The sequence below is a fragment of the Mytilus edulis genome, chromosome 3, assembly GCF_963676685.1.
Source record: "Mytilus edulis chromosome 3, xbMytEdul2.2, whole genome shotgun sequence".
Taxonomy (NCBI): domain Eukaryota; kingdom Metazoa; phylum Mollusca; class Bivalvia; order Mytilida; family Mytilidae; genus Mytilus; species Mytilus edulis.
In genome coordinates this window covers 26,558,873-26,577,595 of record NC_092346.1, presented here as the reverse complement: position 1 = coordinate 26,577,595, position 18,723 = coordinate 26,558,873, and positions in this window count along the sequence as shown.

The window sequence follows — 18,723 nt, the reverse complement described above, 5'->3', positions numbered from 1 at the left end:
CTTCGACATTCTGGGATGAAAGTTTTTGATATAATGAATTTGTAACCTTGCGAAACTTTGACAGTAGCCAACATTCAAGACCAAGAGAGATTGTCCAATGAAAATTTGTGATTTTTTTTAAATTCTGTATTTTACTGAAAAATAGACGCACTTTTACACTGACAGCAGTAATCGCCGGCGAGAACCATTATTCCATGGAACCTCTAATGCACATTTTACCAAAGTTTATCAGAAGAGGTCTTAATTAAAACTGCTAAACTGTAAAACTGTAGTTTTATTCAGGAATTAAGGGAAATTAAGTTTAAAAAAAACACATGCCGAACAAGAAACACCTTAATAAGGTTTAATTGCCTCAGTATATGTGTGTTTTTAAGGTAAAAGAAAATCTTTTTAACAGTTAATATTTAAAAAAGTAGAGGTTATTTGGTCAAGTATGGTTCAGACTGGTCGAGTATTATTTCGACCAGTATGGTTTAGACTGAAAAAATAGGTCGAGTACAGATCGAGAATGGAAGATGTGGTATGAGTGTCAATGAGACAACTCTCCATCCAAGTCATAATAAATAAAAGAAAATAATTATAATTCAAGGTTCGGTGTTCAACACGGAGCTTTGGCTCACACCGAACAGCAAGCTATAAAGGGCCCCAAAGATACTAGAGTTAATCCATTCAAACGAGAAAACCAACGGCCTAATCGATATAAAAAAACGAGAAACAAGAATCACTTATGAACCACATCAACAACTTCTGAACATCAAATTCCTGACTTAGTACAGGTGCAAACAATTGCATCGGGATTAAACGTTTTAATGGTACCAAACCGTCTCCATTATCTGAAATAATAGTGTAACATCACAAGCTAGAAAGACACACTATAAAATATCAATTGGAATGGATTAACTCAATCAAAAAAACGTGGTAACACAGATTAACATACACTGAACGATTAAAAGTGATCTATGATAGAATGTGAATACAAAGTTAACAAGATTAAGGGATGAATATTTAAAGTAAAAGTATTATACCGTATTTGTGAAATGCAAAACAGTTTCAGAAAAACATCAACTTTGAAAAAACAAGAATGTGTCCCAAGTACAAAAATGACCCATCCGCACTATTATTTTCAATGTTAAGTGGGCCGTGAAAATGGGATAAAATCCATAATTTGGCATTAAAATCAGAACGATCATATCATAGGGAACATGTTTACTAAGTTTCAAGTTGATCGGACTTCAACTTCATCGAAAACTACCTCGACCAAAAACTTTAACCAAAACTTTAACTAAAACTTTAACTTGAAACGGGACAGACGGACGGACGAACAGCAAACAGACGAACGAACAGACGGACACACAGACCAGAAAACATAATGCCCATAAATGGGGCATAAAAATACGTCATATTATACACAGTCGAGTCTGGTTAAGAGTGGGTTTGATTCATGACAAATATAATTCAGACCAATTCAGACTGGTAGAGTAAAAAAACAGTACAGTCTAGTATATATACTATGCCATTTCATACTGTAACTAGTTCATAGTGTTTGCTTATGATAAAATTTATTTTTTTAGATGTACATAATTATAATAAATAATCCAGAAATGACTATTGTAAATTATTGATTGTGCAGACCCATATCAATTATTTATTTCTCATTGGCTATGACAATTCTTTGAACAATCTAGATAAAATATAATCAATGTTTGCGAAAAAAACTAAAATAAAAAAACTACACTCCGAGGAAAAATTGAAACGGAAGGTCCCTAATCAAATGGCAAAATAAAAAGTTCAAACACATCAAACGAATGGATAATATTTGTCATATTCCTTACTTGGTATGGTAATTTTCTTATGTAATAAGGAGTGGATAAAACCTGGTTTTATAGCTTGCTATAACCTCTCACTTGTAAGACAGTCGCATCAAATTCAATTATATTCACAACGATGTGTGAACAAAACAAACAGACATAATAGGTAAAAATGTCAAAAATAGGGGAACAGCAGTCAAAATTGTGTTATAACCTTAATCACTATACAAACAAACAAATATGGTACAAAGAAGCACAAAAAGGCATATAGACAAAGCACATTAACAAAAAATCACAGTAGCACAATAACACATTACTGGATGTATTAGTACAGAGCCACGTCATCTGTATCAAAGAAACACAAAAAAGCATGTAGACAAAAAGTAAAATTACAAAAATACCGAGCTCAGAGGAAAATCCAATCGGAAAGTCCATAATCACATGGCAAAATCAAATGATAAAACACATAAAAAACGAATGAACAAGAACTGTCATATTCCTGACTTGGTACAGGCATTTTCAAATGTAGAAAATGGTGGATAAAACCTGGTTTTAAAGTGCTTGATGACAGTCTCATCATATTCCGTTATATTTACAATAATGCGTGAACTAAACAGACATAATAAATAAAATAGTCAAAATATGGGTACAGCAGTCATCATCGTGTAACAATTTTGAAAGGAACAATTGAATAAAAACACAAAAACATCTATCTACAAACACATTCGTTGATTCGCGTGTCTGACGTCAGAAAATTTCATACGTCACATATATTTGTCGTTCAATGTATATACAAATAATTTTAAATTTCACATGGGCATATTAGCAAAAATGAAAGACAAGAATTCAAAAATTATTAGAACAATAACACAATGAGAAATAAAGAAGTACAGAGTTACGTCTAATGGATAACACCAAAAACAAATTAAACAGTTAAAGAAATATACATAAAGACAAATATAAGAATAATATAACAAGTTATTAGGACGATAAACAACGTCAGTACCCAGAATCGATACTTCAAGACCATCGTGTATTATTTGTGAAGGTGATACGGAATATTTATTAACAAGGTATTGGTACCTACTGATGAACTGTTTTATTAGAAGGACTAGACGTTCCTTGACATACCACTGGTTAATCAACTTTCTGCTCAGACACTGGTGATATTTGACAAAGTCTGAGTAGGAGCTGCAAGCTCTGGAACACCAAATAAGTTGGGAAATGTATTAACCATATGCAGGTGAAGTTGGTATATTGCTACTCAAGTGGGAGAAATTGATAATTTCAAAAATGAATTGTCTCATATAGACATATTATAATCCTGGTACTTTTGATAAATATTGTCATACATTCTGACAAGTGAAATGAGTATTATTAGGTCTTTCCACCTTTCCGTTGAAAGACCTATTGGATTTCTTCTGATTATTATTAGGTCTTTCCACCTTTCCGTGGAAAGACCTATTGGATTTCTTCTGATTATTAGGTCTTTCCACCTTTCCACCTTTCCGTGGAAAGACCTATTGGATTTCTTCTGATTATTATTATTAGGTCTTTCCACCTTTCCGTGGAAAGACCTATTGGATTTCTTCTGATTATTATTAGGTCTTTCCACCTTTCTTGTGGAAAGACCTATTGTATTTGTTCTGATTATCATTAGGTCTTTCCACCTTTCCGTGGAAAGACCTATTGAATTTGTTCTGATTATTATTATTTTTTTTTTTTTTTTTTCTTCCCCCTTATTTTTTTCTTGCGTAGTATTGATGTTTCAAAAGATGTCGCTTAGATATTTGGAATATGATATCGTAAAGTGTATGCGCTTTTAAAACTGACAACTGCGTAACCAAATACTTTGCGTTGTAAGAGTTATCTCCCCAAACACTGTTTTTCTTGTGGCCACTACTCCTTCGCAACCGTAAAAGATTACGACAAATTTATTTTACCAAATTGCTCGTTACATCTTCAGGATTAGGCAATTCATTTGGACCGAAGCTTTCCAGAAACTCCATATGAGAGTTATTTCCCCTTATGTAAATGATATAAGTAATATGCATTTCTAACTGGTAAACCATAAGTGATAGAGACCTAGGGTCTTCAGATTTGAGGTCCTTGGTTCAAAATAATAAAAATGAGGTCAAGGTCAAAGGTCAAGGTCATATTCTAAATTTTTTTTATTTTGGCTTATTTTCATTTATTTTCAAATACCTTATGACATATCGACAAATAATTTTTCATAAATTGTTAGTTGCGACATGTCCTTACTTGTATATTTTGATTGAAAGGGTGCGCAGACAATAAATAGGAGTTTTTGCACATCTTACATTTAGAATTACGCGTAAAGTGATATTACTAATAAACCAAACATATTAAAGACCTTGGGTCTTTTGATTTAAGGTCCTTGGTTTGTGAACTTGAAATTGAGGTCAAGGTCATAGGTTAATATGACGTTCTAGATTTTGACCTTTGCTTTAAATTCATATAAATACATCATACAGCCATAGGAACTAACATTTTAAACAGATTTTTAATATTTCAATATCAAAAAAGATCTTTTCTAGTGGAAAGACCTACAATTGTTCTCTGAACAATTGGTTTTTAATTAGGTCTTTCCACCTTACCGTGGAAAGACCTATAGGTTTTGTTCTGATTATTAAGTCTTTCTACTTTTCTGTGGAAAGACTTATTGTTTTTGTTCTGATTATTAGGTCTTTCCACCTTTCCGTGGAAAGACCTATTGAATTTGTTCTGATTATTATTATTATTATTTTTTTTTTTTTTTTTCTTCCGCCTTATTTTTTTTCTTGCGTATTATTGATGTTTCAAAATATGTCGCTTAGATATTTGGAATATGGTATCGTATAGTTTATACGCTTTAAAAATTTACAACTGTGTAACCAAATACTTTACGTTGTAAGAGTTATCTCCCCAAACACTGTTTTTCTTGTGGCCACTACTCCTTCGCAACCGTAAAACATTACGACAAATTTATTTTACCAAATTGCTCGTTACTTCTTCAGGATTAGGCAATTCATTTGGACCGAAGCTATCTGGAGACTCCATATGAGAGTTATTTCCCCTTATGCATTTGATATAAGTGATATGCGTTTCTAACTGGTAAACCATAAGTGATAGAGACCTAGGGTCTCTTGATTTGAAATCCTTGGTCCAAAAAAATGAAAATAAGGTCAAGGTCAAAGGTCAAGGTCATATTCTAAAATTTGATTTTGGCTTATTTTCACTTATTTTCAAATACTGTATGACATATTGACAAATATTTTTTCCTAAATTGTTAGTTGCGACATGTCCTTACTTGTATATTTTGGTTGAAAGGGTGCGCATACAATAAATTGTAGTTTTTGTCCATCTTACATTTAGAATTGCGCGTAAAGTGGTATTACTCATTAACCAAACATATTAAAGACCTAGGGTCTTATGATTTAAGGTCCTTGATTTGTGACCTTGAAATTTAGGTCAAGGTCATAGGTTAAAAGGACGTTCTAGATTTTGACCTTTGCTTTAAATTCATATAAATACATCATAAAGCCATAGGAACTAACATTTTAAACTGATTTTTCATATTTCAATATCAAAATAGACCTTTACTTGTGGAAAGACCTTCAATTGTTCTCTGAACAATTGGTTTTTAATTATTATTATTATTATTATTATTATTATTTTTTTTTTTCTTCCGCCTAATTTTTTTCTTGCGTAGTATTGTTGTTTAATAAGTTGTCGCTTAGATATTTGGAATATGATATCGTATAGTTTATACGCTTTAAAAATTTACAACTGCGTCACAAAATAGTTTTCGTTGTATGAGTTATCTCCTCGAACACTGTTTTTCTTGTGGCCACTACTCCTTTGCAACCGTAAAAGATTACGACAAAATTATTTTACCAAATTGCTTGTTACATCTTCAGGATTAGGATTTTAATTTTGACCGAAGCTATCCAGAGACTCCATATGAGAGTTATTCCCCCTTATGTATTTGATATAGGTGATATGCTTTTCTAACTGGTAAACCATAAGTGATAGAGACCTAGGGTCTCTTGATTTGAGATCCTTGGTCCAAAAAAATGAAAATAAGGTCAAGGTCAAAGGTCAAGGTCATATTCTAAAATTTGATTTTGGCTTATTTTCACTTATTTTCAAATAACATAAGACATATCAACAAATATTTTTTCCTAAATTGTTAGTTGCAACATGTCCTTACTTGTATATTTCGGTTGAAAGGGTGCGCATACAATAAATTGGAGTTTTTGTCCATCTTACATTTAGAATTACGCGTAAAGTGGTATTACTCATTAACCAAACATATTAAAGATCTAGGGTCTTGTGATTTAAGGTCCTTGGTTTATGACCTTGAAATTGAGGTCAAGGTCATAGGTTAATAGGACGTTCTAGATTTTGACCTTTGCTTCAAATTCATATTAATACATCATAAAGCCATAGGAACTAACATTTTAAACTGATTTTTCATATTTCAATATCAAAATAGCTCTTTACTAGTGGAAAGACCTTCAATTGTTCTCTGAACAATTGGTTTTTAATTATTTTTTTTTTCTTCCGCCTAATTTTTTTCTTGCGTAGTATTGTTGTTTAATAAGTTGTCGCCTAGATATTTGGAATATGATATCGTATAGTTTATACGCTTTAAAAATTTACAACTGCGTAACAAAATACTTTACGTTGTAAGAGTTATCTCCCCAATCACTGTTTTTCTTGTGGCCACTACTCCTTCGCAACCGTAAAAGATTACGACAAAATTATTTTACCAAATTGCTCGTTACATCTTCAGGATTAGGATTTTAATTTTGACCGAAGCTATCCAGAGACTCCATATGAGAGTTATTCCCCCTTATGTATTTGATATAGGTGATATGCGTTTCTAACTGGTAAACCATAAATGATAGAGACCTAGGGTCTCTTGATTTGAGATCCTTGGTCCAAAAAAATGAAAATAAGGTCAAGGTCAAAGGTCAAGGTCATATTCTAAAATTTGATTTTGGCTTATTTTCACTTATTTTCAAATACCGTATGACATATCGACAAATATTTTTTCCTAAATTGTTAGTTGTGACATGTCCTTGTATATTTTGGTTGAAAGGGTGCGCATACAATAAATGGGAGTTTTTGTCCATCTTACATTTAGAATTACGCGTAAAGTGGTATTTCTCATTAACCAAACATATTAAAGACCTTGGGTCTTATGATTTAAGGTCCTTGGTTTGTGACCTTGAAATTGAGGTCAAGGTCATAGGTTAAAAGGACGTTCTAGATTTTGACCTTTGCTTTAAATTCATATAAATACATCATAAAGCCATAGGAACTAACATTTTAAACTGATTTTTCATATTTCAATATCAAAATAGCTCTTTACTAGTGGAAAGACCTAACAATTGGTTTTTAATTATTTATTTTTTTTTCTTCCGCCTAATTTTTTTTCCGTAGTATTGATGTTTCAAAAGATGTTGCTTAGATATTTGGAATATGATGTCGTAAAGTTTATACGCTTAAAAAATTTACAACTGCGTAACAAAATACTTTACGTTGTAAGAGTTATCTCCCCAAACACTGTTTTTCTTGTGGCCACTACTCCTTCGCAACCGTAAAAGATTACGACAAATTTATTTTACCAAATTGCTCGTTACTTCTTCAGGATTCAGCGTTTGGCTTTGACCGAAGCTATCCGGAGACTCCATATGAGAGTTATTCCCCCTTATGTATTTGATATAAGTGATTTGCATTTCTAACTGGTAAAACATAAGTGATAGAGACCTAGGGTCTTTTGATTTGAGATCCTTGGTCCAAAAAATTTAAAATAAGGTCAAGGTCAAAGGTCAAGGTCATATTCTAAATTTTTATTTTGGCTTATTTTTACTAATTTTCAAAACCTTATAACATATCAACATCTTATTTGCACTAAATTGTTAGTTGCGACATGCCATTACTTATAAATTTTGGTTGAAATGGTGCGTAAACAATAAATAGGAGTTTTCGCCCATCTTATATTTAGAATTATGAGTAAAGTGATATAACTAATTAACCATATATAATAAAGACCTAGGGTCTTTTGATTTGAGATCCTTGGTTTATGAACTTAAATTAAGGTCAAGGTCATAGGTAATTTGCACGTTCTAGATTTTGACCTTTGCTTTATATTCATATTTATACATTATAAAGCCATAGGAACTGACATTTTAGATTGATTTTTAATATTTTGATAATAAATTAGATCTTTACTTGTGGAAAGACCTGGTTTTTAATTAGGTCTTTCCACTTTTCCGTGGAAAGACCTATTGATTTTGTTCTGATTATTAGGTCTTTCAACCTTTCTGTTGAAAGACCTATTGTATTTGTTCTGATTATTATTATTAGGTCTTTCAACCTTTCTGTTGAAAGACCTATTGTAAATGTATTTGTTCTGATTATTATTATTATTATTAGGTCTTTCAACCTTTCAGTTGAAAGACCTATAGGGTTTGTTCTGATTATTATTATTAGGTCTTTCAACCTTTCAGTTGAAAGACCAAAGGTTGAAAGACCTAATGGGTTTGTTCTGATTATTATTATTATTTTTTTTTTTTTTCTTCCGCCAACTTTTTTTTCCTTCGCTGTTTTTTTGTTTCACAAGATATCGCTTAGATATAAGGTAAATGATATCGAACAGTTAATACGCTTCTGAAACTGACACCGCGTAACAAAAAACTGTACCTTGTAAGAGTTATCTCCCCGAACACTGTTTTTCTTGTGGCTACTACTCCTTCGCAACCGTATAAGAAACCGACAAATTTATTTTTCCAAATTGCTCGTTATATCCTTAGGATGTTCTGTTTTATTTTAACCGAAGCTATCCGGAGACTCCATATGAGAGTTATCCCCCCTTTTATATATGATATCAGTGATATGCATTTCTAACTGGTAAACTATAAGTGATAGAGACCTAGGGTCTTTTGATTTAAGATCCTTGGTCCCAAAAAATGAAAATTAGGTCAAGGTCAAAGGTCAAGGTCAAATTCTAAATTTTGATTTTGGCTTATTTTCACCTTTTTTCATTAACCTTATAAGATATTGACAATTTTTTTTTACTAAATTGTTAGTTGCGACATGTCGTAACTTATAAATTTTGGTTGGAAGGGTGCGTAAACAATAAAAGGGAGTTTTCGCCCCTCTTATATTAAGAATTATGCGTAAAGTGATTTTACTCATGAACCATACATATTAAGGAACTAGTGTCTTTTTATTTGAGATGTTTAGTCTATGACCTTGAAATTGAGGTCAAGGTCATAGGTTAATTGGACGTTCTAGATTTTGACCTTTGCTTAAAATTCATATTTATACATCATTAAGCCATAGGAACTGACATTTTCAACTGAATTTTAATATTTTCATATCTAAATAGATCCTTATTGGTTGAAAGACCTTCAATTGTTCTTTGAACAATTGGTTTTTAATTATTATTAGGTCTTTCAACCTTTCAGGTGAAAGACCTATAGGGTTTGTTCTGATTATTATTATTATTATTATTATTATTATTATTATTATTATTATTTTTTTTTTTTTTTTTCTTCCGCCAACTTTTTTTTCCTTCGCTGTTTTTTTGTTTCACAAGGTGTCGCTTAGATATGTGGTATATGATATCGAACAGTTAATGCGTTTCTGAAACTGACACCGCGTAACAAAAACCTTTACCTTGTAAGAGTTATCTCCCCAAACACTGTTTTTCTTGTGGCCACTACTACTTCGCAACCGTATAAGAAACCGACAAATTTATTTTTCCAAATTGCTCGTTATATCCTTAGGATGTTCTGTTTCATTTCAACGGAAGCTATCCGGAGACTCCATATGAGAGTTATCCCCCCTTTTATATATGATATCAGTGATATGCATTTCTAACTGGTAAACTATAAGTGATAGAGACCTAGGGTCTTTTGATTTAAGATCCTTGGTCCCAAAAAATGCAAATTAGGTCAAGGTCAAAGGTCAAGGTCAAATTCTTAATTTTGATTTTGGCTTATTTTCACCTTTTTTCATTAACCTTATAAGATATCGACAATTTTTTTTTACTAAATTGTTAGTTGCGACATGTCATAACTTACAAATTTTGGTTGCGAGGGTGCGTAAACAATAAAAGGGAGTTTTCGCCCCTCTTATATTAAGAATTATGCGTAAAGTGATTTTACTCATGAACCATACATATTAAGGAACTAGTGTCTTTTTATTTGAGATGTTTAGTCTATGACCTTGAAATTGAGGTCAAGGTCATAGGTTAATTGGACGTTCTAGATTTTGACCTTTGCTTAAAATTCATATTTATACATCATTAAGCCATAGGAACTGACATTTTCAACTGAATTTTAATATTTTCATATCTATATAGATCCTTATTGGTTGAAAGACCTTCAATTGTTCTTTGAACAATTGGTTTTTAATTATTTTTTTTTTTTTTTCTTCCGCCAACTTTTTTTTCCTTCGCTGTTTTTTTGTTTCACAAGATATCGCTTAGTTATAAGGTAAATGATATCAAACAGTTAATACGCTTCTGAAACTGACACCGCGTAACAAAAAACTTGACCTTGTAAGAGTTATCTCCCCGAACACTGTTTTTCTTGTGGCCACTACTCCTTCGCAACCGTATAAGAAACCGACAAATTTTTTTTTCCAAATTGCTCGTTATATCCTTAGGATGTTCTGTTTCATTTCAACCGAAGCTATCCGGAGACTCCATATGAGAGTTATCCCCCCTTTTATATATGATATCAGTGATATGCATTTCTAACTGGTAAACTATAAGTGATAGAGACCTAGGGTCTTTTGATTTAAGATCCTTGGTCCAAAAAAATGAAAATTAGGTCAAGGTCAAAGGTCAAGGTCAAATTCTAAATTTTGATTTTGGCTTATTTTCACCTTTTTTCATTAACCTTATAAGATATCGACAATTTTTTTTTACTAAATTGTTAGTTGCGACATGTCGTAACTTATAAATTTTGGTTGCGAGGGTGCGTAAACAATAAAAGGGAGTTTTCGCCCCTCTTATATTAAGAATTATGCGTAAAGTGATTTTACTCATGAACCATACATATTAAGGAACTAGTGTCTTTTTATTTGAGATGTTTAGTCTATGACCTTGAAATTGAGGTCAAGATCATAGGTTAATTGGACGTTCTAGATTTTGACCTTTGCTTAAAATTCATATTTATACATCATTAAGCCATAGGAACTGACATTTTCAACTGAGTTTTAATATTTTCATATCTAAATAGATCCTTATTGGTTGAAAGACCTTCAATTGTTCTTTGAACAATTGGTTTTTAATTATTAGGTCTTTCAACTTTTCTGTTGAAAGACCTATTGTATTTGTTCTGATTATTATTATTATTATTATTATTATTATTATTAGGTCTTTCAACCTTTCAGTTGAAAGACCTATAGGGTTTGTTCTGATTATTATTATTATTTTTTTTTTTTTTTTTCTTCCGCCAACTTTTTTTTCCTTCGCTGTTTTTTTGTTTCACAAGATATCGCTTAGATATAAGGTAAATGATATCGACCAGTTAATACGCTTCTGAAACTGACACCGCGTAACAAAAAACTGTACCTTGTAAGAGTTATCTCCCCGAACACTGTTTTTCTTGTGGCCACTACTCCTTCGCAACCGTATAAGAAACCGACAAATTTATTTTTCCAAATTGCTCGTTATATCCTTAGGATGTTCTGTTTCATTTCAACCGAAGCTATCCGGAGACTCCATATTACAGTAATCCCCCCTTTTATATATGATATCAGTGATATGCATTTCTAACTGGTAAACTATAAGTGATAGAGACCTAGGGTCTTTTGATTTAAGATCCTTGGTCCAAAAAAATGAAAATTAGGTCAAGGTCAAAGGTCAAGGTCAAATTCTAAATTTTGATTTTGGCTTATTTTCACCTTTTTTCATTAACCTTATAAGATATCGACATTTTTTTTTTACTTAATTGTTAGTTGCGACATGTCATAACTTATAAATTTTGGTTGCAAGGGTGCGTAAACCAAAAAAGGGAGTTTTCGCCCCTCTTATATTAAGAATTATGCGTAAAGTGATTTTACTCATGAACCATACATATTAAGGAACTAGTGTCTTTTTATTTGAGATGTTTAGTCTATGACCTTGAAATTGAGGTCAAGGTCATAGGTTAATTGGACGTTCTAGATATTGACCTTTGCTTAAAATTCATAGTTATACATCATTAAGCCATAGGAACTGACATTTTCAACTGAATTTTAATATTTTCATATCTAAATAGATCCTTACTGGTTGAAAGACCTTCAATTGTTCTTTGAACAATTGGTTTTTAATTATTTTTATTTTTTTTCTTCCGCCAACTTTTTTTTCCTTCGCTGTTTTTTTGTTTCACAAGATGTCGCTTAGATATAAGGTATATGATATCGAACAGTTAATACGCTTCTGAAACAGACACCGCGTAACAAAAAACTTTACCTTGTAAGAGTTATCTCCCCGAACACTGTTTTTCTTGTGTCCTCTAAGGCTTCGCAACCGTATAAGAAACCAACAAATTTATTTTTCAAAATTGCTCGTTATATCCTCAGGATGTTCTGTTTCATTTTGACCGAAGCTATCCGGAGACTCCATATGAGAGTTATCCCCCCTTTTATATATGATATAAGTGATATGCATTTCTAGCTGGTAAACCATAAGTGATAGAGACCTACGGTCTTTTGATTTAAGATCCTTGGTCCAAAAAATGAAAATTAGGTCAAGGTCAAAGGTCAAGGTCAAATTCTTAATTTTGATTTTGGCTTATTTTCACCTTTTTTCATTAACCTTATAAGATATCGACAATTTCTTTTTACTAAATTGTTAGTTGCGACATGTCGTAACTTATAAATTTTGGTTGCGAGGGTGGGTAAACAATAAAAGGGAGTTTTCGCCCCTCTTATATTAAGAATTATGCGTAAAGTGATTTTACTCATGAACCATACATATTAAGGAACTAGTGTCTTTTTATTTGAGATGTTTAGTCTATGACCTTGAAATTGAGGTCAAGGTCATAGGTAAATTGGACGTTCTAGATTTTGACCTTTGCTTAAAATTCATATTTATACATCATTAAGCCATAGGAACTGACATTTTCAACTGAATTTTAATATTTTCATATCTAAATAGATCCTTATTGGTTGAAAGACCTTCAATTGTTCTTTGAACAATTGGTTTTTAATTATTATTATTATTATTATTATTTTTATTTTTTTTCTTCCGCCAACTTTTTTTTCCTTCGCTGTTTTTTTGTTTCACAAGATGTCGCTTAGATATTTGGTATATTATATCGAACAGTTAATGCGCTTCTGAAACTGACACCGCGTAACAAAAACCTTTACCTTGTAAGAGTTATCTCCCCAAACACTGTTTTTCTTGTGGCCGCTAAGGCTTCGCAACCGTATAAGAAACCGACAAATTTATTTTTCCAAATTGCTCGTTATATCCTCAGGATGTTCTGTTTCATTTTGACCGAAGCTATCCTGAGACTCCATATGAGAGTTATCCCCCCTTTTATATATGATATAAGTGATATGCATTTCTAACTGGTAAACCATAAGTGATAGAGACCTAGGGTCTTTTGATTTTAGATCCTTGGTCCAAAAAAATGAAAATTAGGTCAAAGTCAAAGGTCAAGGTCAAATTTTAAATTTTGATTTTTGCTTATTTTCACTTATTTTCAATTACTTAATAAGATTTCGACAAATTATTTTTACGAAATTGTTAGTTACGACATGTCGTTACTTATAAATTTTGGTTACAAGGGTGCGTAGACAATAAATGGGAGTTTTCGCCCCTCTTATATTTAGAATTATGCGTAAAGTGATATTACTCATGAACCATACATAATACAGACCTAGGGTCTTTTGATTAGGGATGCTATGTTTATGACCTTGAAATTGAGGTCAAGGTCAAAGGTAAATTGGACGTTCTAAATTTTGACCTTTGGTCGAAATTCATTTTTATACATCATAAAGCCATAGGAACTGACATTTTCAACTGATTCTTTATATTTTCATATCAAAATACATCCTTATTGGTTGAAAGACCTTCAATTGTTCTTTGAACAATTGGTTTTTAATTATTATTATTATTATTATTTTTTTTTTTTTTTTTCTTCCGCCAACTTTTTTTTCCTTCGCTGTTTTTTTGTTTCACAAGATGTCGCTTAGATATTTGGTATATGATATCGAACAGTTAATGCGCTTCTGAAACTGACACCGCGTAACAAAAACCTTTACCTTGTAAGAGTTATCTCCCCAAACACTGTTTTTCTTGTGGCCACTAAGGCTTTGCAACCGTATAAGAAACCGACAAATTTATTTTTCCAAATTGCTCGTTATATCTTTAGGATGTTCTGTTTCATTTCAACGGAAGCTATCCGGAGACTCAATATGTGAGTTATCCCCCCTTTTATATATGATATCAGTGATATGCATTTCTAACTGGTAAACTATAAGTGATAGAGACCTAGGGTCTTTTGATTTAAGATCCTTGGTCCAAAAAAATGAAAATTAGGTCAAGGTCAAAGGTCAAGGTCAAATTCTTAATTTTGATTTTGGCTTTTTTTCACCTTTTTTCATTAACCTTATAAGATATCGACAATTTTTTTTTACTAAATTGTTAGTTGCAACATGTCGTAACTTATAAATTTTGGTTGCGAGGGTGCGTAAACAATAAAAGGGAGTTTTCGCCCCTCTTATATTAAGAATTATGCGTAAAGTGATTTTACTCATGAACCATACATATTAAGGAACTAGTGTCTTTTTATTTGAGATGTTTAGTCTATGACCTTCAAATTGAGGTCAAGGTCATAGGTTAATTGGACGTGCTAGATTTTGACCTTTGCTTAAAATTCATAGTTATACATCATTAAGCCATAGGAACTGACATTTTCAACTGAATTTTAATATTTTCATATCTAAATAGATCCTTATTGGTTGAAAGACCTTCAATTGTTCTCTGAACAATTGGTTTTTAATTAGGTCTTTCAACCTTTCTGTTGAAAGACCTATTGTATTTGTTCTGATTATTATTAGGTCTTTCAACCTTTCAGGTGAAAGACCTATTGTATTCGTTCTGATTATTAGGTCTTTCAACCTTTCTGTTGAAAGACCTATTGTATTTGTTCTGATTATTAGGTCTTTCAACCTTTCTGTTGAAAGACCTATTGTATTTGTTCTGATTATTATTATTATTATTAGGTCTTTCCACTTTTCTGTGGAAAGCCTATTGTATTTGTTCTGATTATTATTATTATTTTTTTTTTTTTTTTTCTTCCGCCAAATTTTGTTCTTGCGATAAATGTTTGTTTCGCAATATGTCGCTTAGATTTTTTTCATATTGTATCGTATAGTTTATGCGCTTTTAAATTTCACCCTGCTAAGCCGAACCATTTTCTTTGTAAGAGTTATCTCCCTATTCACTGTTTGTCATGTGTGTGCATCTCCTTCGTAACAAAATAAGAAAGCGACAAAATTCTTTTTACAAATTGTTCGTTACATCCTCAGAAATTTTTGGCTAATTTGGATCGAAGCGATTCGATGAAATTTTATAGGAGTTATGTACCTTTACGGAATAAATTTGTCGGTATGTTTTTTTAACTCATAAACGGTTAACCGTATAACCCTGGAATGTTTTTATTTGAGTCCCCTGGGTCCTAACTTAAAAAATTAGGTCAAGGTCAAAGGTCAAGGTCATATTTTAGATTTTCATATGTCTTTGATTTCCCTATAATTCTTGAATGGTTATAGATACAGAAAATTTAAGCAGTGAAAAATGTTGAGTACTTCAAGGGGCAACTTTGTTACACTATGACTGTATTGGTTTTACCATTATGTAAGGGACATAACCCCCATTGATGGTTTATAAAAAGCCATTATTAGGCATAACTCTTAAACAAAAGGTCCTTGACCCATAGGGTCTTTTGCAATGACATTGTGAAGCAATGACCTTGACAAAGGTCACAAGGTCAAAGGTCAAGGTCATGTACATATGTGATTTGGGGCACGACTTGAAGAATTTTATGTGTGTTTGCCAACCAACCAACCAACCAACCAACCAATCATGATCAATCAACCAATCATGATCATGATCAATCAACCAATCATGATCATGATCAATCAACCAATCATGATCATGATCAATCAACCCATCATGATCATGATTAATAAATCAATCAATCATGTTTCCGTCTCATGTGTTTTATATAGGGTTCAAGATCTCCTTTGTTTCTTTTTCGCTGTTTCAATTGACCTTATCCAACGTGTTTAACCAACCAACCAACCAACCAACCAACCAACCAACCAACCAACCAATCAATCAATCAATCAATCAATCAATCAATCAATCAATCAATCAATCAATCAATCAATCAATCAATCATGTTTCCGTCTCGTGTGTTTAATATAGGGTCCAAGATCTTCTTTGTTTCTTTTTCGCTGTTTCAATTGGCCCTATCCAACGTGTTTAACCAACCAACCAACTAATCAATCAATCAATCAATCAATCAATCAATCAATCAATCAATCAATCAATCATGATCATGATCAATCAATCAATCATGATCATGATCAATCAATCATGTTTCATAAAAAATTGAAATTTAATATTGTTCTTGCGTAACTTCTGAAAAAAAAATCCACATGTACTCTGAAACTACAAGTCCAATCGACCTGAAAATTTGCAGGCAGCAGGGCATACATGTACTAAAGGTTCATAAAAAAACTTGGTGCGGATATCTCTCAAGACTTTTCCTAGAGAAAAAAAATGGCAATGCTGTAAAAATCGCTTGCTAGGTCCGTAAATCTCAGTGACATCCTACAATAAAATGTCCGCTCCTAGATTAAAATACTAATCTGTGTTACAAACTGGTGCTGAAAAATGTACATTTTAAGAAAATAATCGTTAAATGTGTATTAAAGTTACACCGGAACAATTAAATCCAAAACATGCACTGCTTGTGAACTGTCATCAAAATGTCAATTTCCTACAATGACAAAAGAAATTACATTGTGTGCATTCCGTCTCTATACATGTTGTCTGTTCAAAGTCCCCACCTAAAAAGGAATAAAAAGACTATATTTTCGTTATTATAAACCCGTGTCACGTGATGTGGCGCGCGCGCTGTACCTAAAATAAAAGAAAAACTTTCCAAACTAAACATGAAACTTCTCCGGTAACAATAATATAGACCCCATACAGAAACAAACAAACAAACAAACAAACAAACAAACAAACAAACAAACCCTCCCCCCCAAATTCAATTAATTTTAAAGGGGGAAAGACCCCCTACAATTGCTTTAAAAAAGCAATTGATTTATATTTATTATTATTATTATTATTTTTATTTTTTTTCTTCCGCCAACTTTTTTTTCCTTCGCTGTTTTTTTGTTTCACAAGATGTCGCTTAGATATTTGGTATATTATATCGAACAGTTAATGCGCTTCTGAAACTGACACCGCGTAACAAAAACCTTTACCTTGTAAGAGTTATCTCCCCGAACACTGTTTTTCTTGTGGCCACTAAGGCTTTGCAACCGTATAAGAAACCGACAAATTTATTTTTCCAAATTGCTCGTTATATCCTCAGGATGTTCTGTTTCATTTTGACCGAAGCTATCCGGAGACTCCATATGAGAGTTATCCCCCCTTTTATATATGATATAAGTGATATGCATTTCTAACTGGTAAACCATAAGTGATAGAGACCTAGGGTCTTTTGATTTTAGATGCTTGGTCCAAAAAAATGAAAATTAGGTCAAGGTCAAAGGTCAAGGTCAAATTTTAAATTTTGATTTTTGCTTATTTTCACTTATTTTCAATTACTTAATAAGATTTCGACAAATTATTTTTACGAAATTGTTAGTTGCGACATGTCGTTACTTATAAATTTTGGTTACAAGGGTGCGTAGACAATAAATGGGAGTTTTCGCCCCTCTTAAATTTAGAATTATGCGTAAAGTGATATTACTCATGAACCATACATAATACAGACCTAGGGTCTTTTGATTTGGGATCCTATGTTTATGACCTTGAAATTGAGGTCAAGGTCATAGGTAAATTGGACGTTCTAGATTTTGACCTTTGGTCGAAATTCATTTTTATACATCATAAAGCCATAGGAACTGACATTTTCAACTGATTCTTTATATTTTCATATCAAAATACATCCTTATTGGTTGAAAGACCTTCAATTGTTCTTTGAACAATTGGTTTTTAATTATTATTATTATTATTATTATTTTTATTTTTTTTCTTCCGCCAACTTTTTTTTACTTCGCTGTTTTTTTGTTTCACAAGATGTCGCTTAGATATAAGGTATATGATATCGAACAGTTAATACGCTTCTGAAACTGACACCGCGTAACAAAAAACTTTACCTTGTAAGAGTTATCTCCCCGAACACTGTTTTTCTTGTGTCCTCTAAGGCTTCGCAACCGTATAAGAAACCGACAAATTTATTTTTCCAAATTGCTCGTTATATCCTCAGGATGTTCTGTTTGGTTTTGACCGAAGCTATCCGGAGACTCCATATGAGAGTTATCCCCCCTTTTATATATGATATAAGTGATATGCATTTCTAGCTGGTAAACCATAAGTGATAGAGACCTAGGGTCTTTTGATTTAAGATCCTTGGTCCAAAAAAATGAAAATAAGGTCAAGGTCAAAGGTCAAGGTCAAATTCTAAATTTTGATTTTGGCTTATTTTCACTTATTTTCATTAACTTTATAAGATTTCGACAAATTATTTTTACTAAATTGTTAGTTGCGACATGTCGTAACTTATAAATTTTGATTGGAAGGGTGCGTAGACAAAAAATGGGAGTTTTCGCCCCTCTTATATTAAGAATTCTGCGTAAAGTGATTTTACTCATG